Raw genomic sequence first — 10,362 nt, 5'->3', positions numbered from 1 at the left:
TGCATATTTGTCACACTTAACAGTTTCAGATCATTAGACAAAATGTAATGTTAGACAAGCAGAACCGAAGTAAAGACCAAACGAAGCTTTTTAATAATCCTTTTTTATTTAATGAGAAAGTTATATTTACACTGTAAGAGCTAAATGAGCATTTTACTGCATGGTTGCTTTTTGAGTACTGACTCACTTCTTTTTCATCATTACATTCATCTTGACATAACGGGGGAACAACACATCGTTTATCACCAAATTCAGCCTTTCCTTTTTTTCCCCCCCAAAGTTACTCCAGTTCCCTAAATTGGTCTCAGCCGAAGCCAGGCGGATTAAATTGCGGGTGTTTTTAAATTATAACGAGGCGAGCTCGGCGGGACGTCCCGCAGAGCCGCCCCCCCGCGGTGCCGGAGCACGAATCGATCCGAAGGAAAATGGCCGCTTCGCTTCGGCCTCCCGCCGCCCCAGGGCTGAATCTACGCTCTCGCTCGGGACACCTCTCGCTTTATGAGCTTCGGTGGCGATGGAGGAGACAGCGGTGGGGGTGGCGGCCACCTCCAATCGCTCCTCTGCGGTTGATATGACTTCATCACACGGGCCGATGAGGCTGGACGGCTCCTCGCTCCGGCTGGCCGCCCTCCTGCTGTTTTCCTTTTCGCAGCGCCGGTCACTGAGCCGGATCACACGCGTCCCGGGCCGTCTGCTTCCTGTGTGCTTTCAGCCGCCGATAAGCCACGATTCCATGACAACCGCACTCCACACACACTCACACACACGTACACACACACACACGTACACACGCACGCACGCACGCACGCACACACAGACACACACACACACGCACGCACGCACACGCACGCACACACAGACGCACACACACACAGACACACACACTCACACTCACATACACACACACACGTACACACACACACACACACACACATACACACACACGCACGCACACGCACACACACACACACACACACTCGCACACACGCACACACACACGCACGCACACACACACACGCACGCATGCACGCACACACACACACACACACACAGAGACACACACACTCACATACACACACACACGTACACACACACACACACACGTACACACACCACGCACACGCACACACACACATACACACACACACACACACGTACACACACACGCACGCACACCCACACACACACACACACACACACTCACACACGCACACATCACACAAACACACTGCACAACACGTGGACAATCCCGTCTTGGCACATAGCACACTGAGATCACCAACCATCGTCCACACACAGCGCACACACGCACGCACGCACACAGAGACACACACACGCACACACACACACACACACGCACGCACACACACGCACACGCACGCACGCACACAAACACACACACAGACACACACACTCACACTCACATACACACACACACGTACACACACACACACGTACACACACACACACACACGTACACACACACGCATGCACGCACACACGCACACACACACGCACTCACACACAGACACGCACACACACAGACACACACACTCACACACACACGTACACACACACATACACACACACACACGTACACACACACACACACACACGTACACACACACACACACACTCACACGCGCACGCACACACACTCACATACACACACACATGCGCACACACACACACACACATGCACACACACACACACACACTCACACGCGCACACACACACACACGTGCACACAAACACACGCACACACACTTTGTGTGACAATCCCGTCTTGGCACATTATTTTTGTGCAGCTGGAGCTTGAGATTCACTCAACTCCTTCGTCCAAAGGGCAGGAGAGGTGAACGGCCGTGGAGAGTGACATCACTTCCTGTCACTTCCTGTGCAGTGTCCCTGCTCTATGTTGCTCTATGTAAAGCAGACAGTCCCTGTACCTCTGGGGGCCAGTGTGAAGCAGGTCAACATACCTGTGGGGAAAAAACAAGCCATGAAGCCAGCTAAAGTGAAATGCTGAGGAAATGATTTTCCCGTGATTGTACACAGAGGTAACGAATTGCACCTCGCTGATTGCAGGGGGACCTCCTGCTTTAAAATTAAAGTAGGATTTATGAGCAGCTACAGAATCAGCACCCGCAACATGCCACCGTCATTTCTGCTGCTCTGTTAGAGACAATAATGTAATGGTTGATTTTTATTGTTTTGTTTCTTTGTTTTTTTTTTAATGAGAGCTTCCCAAAATAATTGCGTACAAAACTTGTGAGCAATCAGCCCTGCATGAGGAATATATCTTTTTCGTTGAAATCAAGGTACGAGGCTGAAAAATGACGACGTGAGATTTGATTAGGACAGAGTTTAAATATTTAATGCATTGTTATTATTCTTATTATTTTTCTTTGTTAACAAGGAGACAGATTTATGATACTCGCAAAGCACTGCAGGAACCCGAAGACTTTGTGCCCAGCAGCCAAGGAAAGCAAGACGCGCCGAGCCTGACCTCGTGATTCCATCAACGCTCGGGAATCCGAGGCGGAATGACCACTTCCCGGTCGAAGGGGAACGGCGGGGAGCTAAGGGACAAACCGAAAAACGCTGCTGTCATGGGAGAATAACTGTACGGCGCAAACCCCAGAGCAGAGCACAGGGTGCCTGAGATCGCTGAACACTGAGGGAGAGAAAGAGCAAAAGAGAGGGGGGGGGGAAGGGGTAGAGGCAGAGTGTGAAAGAGGGAGAGAGTGAAAATAGGGGTGAGACAGAGAGGGGAAGGGGGGAGATGGAGAGAGAGAAGGGGGTAGAGACAGTGTGAGAAAGGGGTAGAGAGAGACAGAGTGAACAAGGGGGAGAAAGAGGAAGACAGAAGGGGGTAGAGACAGAGAGATAGGGGAAGAGAGAGAGAAGAGGGTACAGAGAGAGAAGGGGTTAGAGAGAGAGAGATAGAGAGAGAGAGAGAGAGAGAGAGAGATTGGGAGCTCTAGTCTTAGCTGCTGCAGTGCCATTGAACAGCAGCTAAAAATAATATTTATAAGTTGCAACTCACAAAGGAAGTATGATTCGGGTATCAGGACACTTATTACTACAAGGATTGGTGCTGGTTGTTTGAGCTCTCTTCTCATCGGAAGAGGGTTAGCTTTGCATCAGGAGAGAGACGAGGGAGAGAGAAACGAATGGTAGATGTGGGGGGTATGTGTGTGTGGTGTGTGTGTGGTGTGGGTGTGTGTGTGTGTGGGTGTGTTGTGTGTGTGTGTGGTGTGTGTGTAGTGTGTGTGTGTGTGTGTGTGTGTGTGTGTGTGTGTGTGTGTGTGTGTGTGTGTGTGTGTGTGTGTGTGTGTGTTGGTGGTTATGTGTGGTATGTGTGGTTGTGTGTGTGGTGTGTGGTGTTGTATGTGTGTGTGTGTGTGTTGTATGTGTGTCGTTGTATGTGTGTGTGGTGTATGTGTGGTGGTGGTGTGTGTGTTGTGTGTTGGTGTGTATGTGTGTAGTGTGTAGTGTGTGTGTGTGTATGTGTGTGTGTGTATGTGTGTGTGGTGTATGTGTGTGTATGGTGTGTGTGTGTGTGTGTGTATGTGTGTGTGTGTGTGTGTAGTGTGTGTGTGTGTGTGTGTGTGTGTGTGTTGTGTGTGTGTGTGTGGTGTATGTGTGTACGTGTGTATGTGTGCGTGTGTGTATGTGTGTGTGTATATGTGTGTGTATGGTGTGTGTGTGTGTGTGAGTGTGTGTGTGTGTGTCTGTCTATGTGCATGCGTGCGGGGGTGTGTGTGTGTGTGCGTGTGTGTATAGTGTGTGTGTGTGTGTGTGAGTGTGTGTATGTGTGTGTGAGTGCATATGGTGTGCGTGTGTGTGTTAGTGTGTGTGTGAGTGCGTATGGTGTGCGTGTGTGTGTGTTAGTGTGTGTGTGAGTGCGTATGGTGTGCGTGTGTGTGTTAGTGTGTGTGTGAGTGCGTATGGTGTGCGTGTGTGTGTTAGTGTGTGTGTGAGTGCGTATGGTGTGCGTGTGTGTGTTAGTGTGTGTATGGTGTGCGTGTGTGTGTTAGTGTGTGTGTGAGTGTGTATGGTGTATGGTGTGTGTGTGTGTGTTAGTGTGTGTGTGTGAGTGCGTATGGTGTGGGTGTGTGTGTTAGTGTGTGTGTGAGTGCGTATGGTGTGCGTGTGTGTGTGTTAGTGTGTGTGTGAGTGCGTATGGTGTGCGTGTGTTTGTTAGTGTGTACAGTACTGTAGCGCTGTAGTGCTCTGGGCAGCCTCTGCTCTTGGTCAGTCTGCTCACTGCTCCACACTGCCTCTCTGGTCTCGCCTGGTCATTGCACAGGAGACCACAGCCCAAAATCTGCTGCCAGAAGCCAACAACAAACGCTGAATAATGCCTCCCCTTGCCCCCCCACCCCGGCCTGAGCTCCATGTAAAATGGAGGCAAAAAACTCTTGGTCTCAGGTCAGCTCCAGTTCTCTGTATGCAGCGGAGTATTAGCATACTTAATGAGCCATATGCCCCCCCCCCTCACCCTAACCCCCCCTTCTTCCCTCAATATGGCTAATGTCCTCCTTACCCATTCCCTCCCAGCTTGTCAATACAGATTAACGATCTGCCCAAGAAAACCTGCTTAGTCTGCCGAAGAACCCCCACCCCCCCCCCCCCCCACCGGCACTCCGACGTTTCCTCCTCCGCTTGTTTTTTTTCCCTTCTCTCTCTCTCTCTCTCTCTTTATTTTGAAAATAAAGCTTTGGCGATGCAGAAGGGGAGTCTTCCAGCTCCTGAGCCTGAACAATCAGAGCCTCGGTGCGTACAGTGTGTTATTCACAGCGCCAAAAATAAAAGAGGACCTGCACGTGCCTACGCGATCGAGCCAATTCCGCGCCTTTGTTCGCTGTTGTGAAATTCAGATCGGTTTGAAAATTGCTTTGATGAAATCACTCTTGATCGATGAACACTGTAATAAATTTGTAGTGCGCGGCGAGGCTGATCAATGAAATTATGACTTGGTACATCGATGGAAACAATGGAACAAGAGGTTTATAAATCCAGTCTAGAAATTTGAGTGGTGCCAATCCTCAAAAAGCTTCTTCCGAACATTAATTTCAGTGTCACTTGCACATGGGTCCATTCACACGAATGCCCTTGAATTTTTTTTTCTTCAAACTTATTTCACGCTTTTCTCTTAAAAAATGTTAAGGCAACCTGCGGTTCTCCTCTGAACACACACCTGCCAGCCAGCTGCTTCTTTTCACCCCGCGGCGCACGTGCAGAGCAGGGGCGGAGGACGCCCAATCATACGCGTGCGCAGGGAGGGCTGGCCACGGGCTGCCGGACGGCCAGCAGGTGTCACTCAAGCGACGAACACCGCTGTATCCCTACCGACTGCATCGCTCCCGTATCCCTGAGCAACGTGAAGCCCACTTTGCAGCGCCCCTGTGGGCCACAGCCGGTACTGGCACGGGCCGGATTTGGTCCAAGACCGTGGGACTCGCTCATTACTGAGAGAGCAACCCAGCAACCCAACAGTTCTAACATGAATTACATTACAGGCCTTCAGCAGACAACATTCTACATAGCATTACATTGCATCCATTTGTACTGCTGAATATACACTCACCTGCCACTGCATTAGGTACACCTGTTCAACTGCAAACTGCACCAGTTAACGCAAATATCTAATCAGCCAATTACGTGGCAGCAACTCAATGCATTTAGGCATGTAGACATGGTCAAGACAATCTGCTGAAGTTCAAACCAAGCATCAGAATAGGGAAGAAAGGTTATTTAAGTGACTTTGAACGTGGCATGGTTGTTGGTGCCAGACGGGCTGGTTTGAGTATTTCAGAAACTGCTGATCTACTGTGATTTTCACACACAACCATCTCTAGGGTTTACAGAGAATGACCCGAAAAAGAGAAAATATCCAGTGAGCGGCAGTTCTCTGGGCGAAAATGCCTTGTTGATGGCAGAAGTCAGAGGAGAATGGCCAGCCTGGTCCGAGCTGATAGAAAGCCAACAGTAACTCAAATAACCACTCATTACAACCAAGGCATTCAGAAGAGCATCTCTGAATGCACACCACGTCAAACCTTGAAGCAGATGGGCTACAGCAGCAGAAGACCACACCGGGTGCCACTCCTGTCACTTAATGAAGTGAGCCGGTGAGTGTATACTGAATCCAGGTTAGGTACCTTGCTCAAGGGTACAACGGCAGTGTCCTGCCTGTCAATCGAACCTGTGACCTTTAGGTTACAAGACCAGTTCCTTACCCACCACACTACACTGCCGCCAAACCAATGACATTGCCTTGGTCGCATCTGCACACAGAGATCCATCATTATTTTTTCACAGGTGTGTAAAAGCCCTGTCCAAAGCCAAAGTGCCAGTTTTCTTTTCTCAAAACTTTTTTTTTTAATCAGCTCTCAGCATCGCAGGAATATTAGGTTGAAAACCGATTTGCAGTGTCACCGCGGGGCAGAGCAGAATTAGACGGGCTGTCAGACGTATTCTTAAAATGCAAATTGGGCACGCCCTTCAGAATGTTACAGAGCGGCTTCCCAGCATCCTTTGCGGCCGAACGTCCCTCACATCCATGCCGAGCGTGCTGATTGCCTGCCCTCCGGAGTCAACTGTTTATTTATATTTCTTATTAGATTTCGTTTTTTAACAATGTGAAAATGTCACACTAAGATGATTCACAGTTTCACTTTCATGGACTGAAAAAACAGGTCTCTGGGTGACTCATTTCTCGCGCTGTGCCACGCTTATGAGGTGCATCCTTGCACTGTAAAGATCAGTGCGGGTTTGTAGTGCTTTAAATATGTCTGGAGAGCTCATCCCCATTGACTGCAGGAACTGCGTGAGGCACGCGCGTGCACCATAAATACCTGCCTGCCTTTGTGTAATCTGCAGGATGTTAGGCTCCAGAACAGAACAGGGGTTTTTTATCCCCATCCCACCACTCTTGAAGTGTGCCTCCCCCATTCTGGAACACTGTCAGTGCGTTTCTCCCCATTATAAAACGCTGCCAAAGTTTCCCTCCCCATTCTGGAACACTGTCAACGTGTGCCTCCAAGTTCTAAAACACTAGTGATGTGCGCAGCCTAGTTCTAGCACAGTGGCAAAGTGTGTTCTCGCATTTCTAAATGGTAAATGGACTGCATTTATATAGCGCTTTTATCCAAAGCGCTTTACAATTGATGCCTCTCAATTCTAGAACACTGTCGATGCGTACCTCCCTGCTCTAGAACACTGTCAGTGCGTGACTCCCTAGGACTCACAGAACACTGGTCGCAGCAGAAGCGGCAGGCTCAGTAGGCTCTTTAGCAACGTGTCTGTTTGACGCGTGTTTGGCGAGGGTGGATCTGGCTCCGGCGACGCGCGGTGAATAATTCATCCGCGGGCTGATTAATTGCGACACGCGTCCGGGCACCGAGCGGGCAGGGCCCCCGGGACCCCCGGGGGGGTGACCCGGGGGAAACGCGCACGCTCCGGCCTGTGGCACAAATGCTCACACGCACACCACATGCACACACACACACACGCGCACACAGCCTAGGCATTGATTATGCAGAGCATGCACAAGGGAGATGTGCACACACACAGACACGCCACCACAGACACGCACTCCCACATGCATACACATGCAAAGCTTATGCCGGGCACATCGTTGATGCCCTTGGCTTTCAATGTTGTGTTGCAATTCAGAAACAACACAAACATACTGAGGAATCTTAAAGCAGGAATCTGAGTTTGTTGCCATCAGGAATCATTTCATAGGTCTTTCATTTTATTGTCATTTGAATTTGAGGTGGGTTTATATTGCTAGAAATGTCTCTGCTCCCGGCAGCTGTGCGCAGTTAATTACACATAGTGTAGGCTCAATTGTTTGTAGTTGCTGTGTTTTCTTATTTTTATTTTTGGAATGATAACAAATGCACAACAACACTGCACTGTTCAAACGGTAGTATTAGGTAAAGCTTATTGAAGTAAGAGTAGAACCTTCGCCCATGTGCTTCAACCGTAGACCGTATTAAAATACTTCAACTTCAACTACGTAAGGATCTCGAAATGTATCTTTTAAGTGGAGGTGATGTTGTTGGGGGGGGTACATTTAGCGATAAATGAAGATTGGGCTTCAGTCCTAGCTCCGTAATTGGTCGCCCGGCTTGCTCATGCAAAAGAGGAAGGCGTGTCCAAGGCGAGACGCCGCCGTAGAGTCGGGGAGGTGCGTTTGCCTTTCAGTCCGATATCAGGAGCGGTCCTTCGCAGTAGTCAAACGTCTCGAGGATTACAAACCCCTTAAAGGAGCAGGGACGGGAGTCGTTTCCTCTCGCGGTTGTGACATTCCGATTGTAGCTGTTGTGGAACAATGGATTATTTCCTCGATTAAAGAAACATCAGACGACTTCAATCGGCACCAGGAATTGGATAAAAAAAAGGTCAGCGATTGTTCTTGCGACATGTGAGACGTGGTGCTGTGTGTGTGATGCGCCCGTTTCCTTTTTTTGTATTGTTTTCTTTTTTGCGGAGGGGGAAAAGTCGTAATCGTCGCGCGATTCAATGTTGTTTGTCTCTAGGACTAACTTTGCGCATGTAATGAAACTGCACGCGTTAAAGTTGCCTTTCTTGACTGACAGCGGTGAACCTTGCACAGCACTTCGCGTGACAGACCGACGCTTACATGCACATATATGTGATGTGTGTGTAAACATTTATCAAATTCCCGCTACGGTCTTATCAGTAACATAGTCTACTATGTTGCTTGACAATGTATACGTGTCCTTTGGCTGGTTCTGAACGAAACACGGAGCCGGTCGCGGTAAAGGTAATCGTATCTCGTTCGGAACCTCTCTTACTCAAGAACACTTGTTTACTAATGGTTTTGATCTTTGTTTCTGATTTGATCGGCTCGCGTGGCGTTCCTGTCGTAGCACGGAGCGTATCGTGAGCATTGCTGGGATAAGGTATTTCACAGCAACATTTGCGAGTCTGTAAATACCTAAAAGCGCTGTTTAATTGCATGTTGCAAAAGAGATCAGCGCCAACGGCTGTTCTTAGCCAAGGACAAACTGCGGCTAATCGCCTCAAAGACATATGACTTTAAGCTCATTGGCACACATCTCGCCAGCGTTCCGCAAAAGAAGTCACGGAATGAACTTCAGATATAAGTACTGCTGCTTGAATAAAGGCTGCTGCTTAATAAGTATATATAGTACCACATGCTAACGTTGCCCCTCACCGTTCTGGAGAATAATGCTCTTGAAAACAGAAGTTGGCCTTTTTGAAACGAAACGGATCGTTTTTGTACTGTACTCTACTTAATCAGTGAAATATAAAAGCGCCTCCTGATGCGAAGATTGAGGAATAGGCTAATACTTGCGGATGTGCAAATATTTCATCGAGATGTGACCGCGCTTGTAATGACAGCGCGGAGCACAACCATTCCTCACTAATCTGGGCACGAGACCTTGGTATTTACTTCGAGGGTATAAGGTTCTTTAACTGAACGTCAGCGGATTTGCGTGTGAAATATTTGTCTTTCGAAAAATGTGGATAGTGGCTGACAGAACGGAGCGTGTTAAATTCTCGATTCAGGGTTGACACAGATTCGGGACTGCACTGTTGTGACCAGATACGCCATGCATTATCAATTGCGAGAGGGTAACTAATTGAGGTAATATCCAAGAATATTGAGCTTTGTCGTTTGTGTTATTCCATCCAACGTTCACTCCTAAGCACGGGATATTTGCTCCGAGTTATATCAAGTCAAGATACCATATGACTTTAAAATCCAAATAGCTTTCCATCGCTTTAGTTCAAAATAGATTGTGTTGAATGTTTTAGTTGGAGGGGGCACGGGGTGATTATAGAACGATTTATTGCATATCGTAGCGAATGAAGGCCGTGTTGTTACCTGTGGGTCGTCCTGGTTTGAGACAGAATTAAAGACGTAGCAATCTTTTTTCCATTCCATTTTCGCGTTTCACGGGTCGTCTTTTGTATTGGTTGCGCTACTTCGTGTCACAGTGTACGACGAGGTTTATTTAACCAAACAGACGGACAGTCACAGGATTTGTCGTGGTCCGTCCTATTTCAGTCCTTTTTTGCAGTTTAAAAATCAAGGGACTGGGTTAATTCTGCAGGTCGCTCCGAAACGCATTGTGCGAATGAACCAGCCACTGGGAACCGCTACAACATTCGTATTATTTCCCCGTTTCCCTGTCAGATAATATATTAGCCGTTGGGAGAACTGGGAAGGATGTCCGTAAACTTTTCTAAATGGCTCTTTCCATTGTGCATCGCGTGCATTCAATTACGTATATCACGAATAAACTGGCTTGAGCAATAAGCAGCTTAGTCCACCTGTCAAATGCCACGAG

General features: G+C 48.4%; 1 protein-coding gene across 2 annotated transcripts in view; it reads left to right on the top strand.

Annotated features, from left to right (window-relative positions):
• The first annotated feature begins 8,199 nt into the window (after positions 1 to 8,199).
• Positions 8,200 to 10,362, top strand: part of LOC135261847 (semaphorin-6D-like) — a 141,756-nt gene continuing 139,593 nt past the window's right edge. For both annotated transcript variants that reach the window (XM_064348505.1, XM_064348504.1), the window contains exon 1: positions 8,200 to 8,421. The gene's annotated coding sequence lies outside the window, so the exon portion shown is untranslated. The remainder of the gene's footprint in view (positions 8,422 to 10,362) is intronic.

The sequence above is a fragment of the Anguilla rostrata genome, chromosome 8, assembly GCF_018555375.3.
Source record: "Anguilla rostrata isolate EN2019 chromosome 8, ASM1855537v3, whole genome shotgun sequence".
In the NCBI taxonomy this organism is placed as follows: domain Eukaryota; kingdom Metazoa; phylum Chordata; class Actinopteri; order Anguilliformes; family Anguillidae; genus Anguilla; species Anguilla rostrata.
Note: the sequence above shows the minus strand (reverse complement) of the source record. Positions and strands in the feature narration are given on the sequence as shown.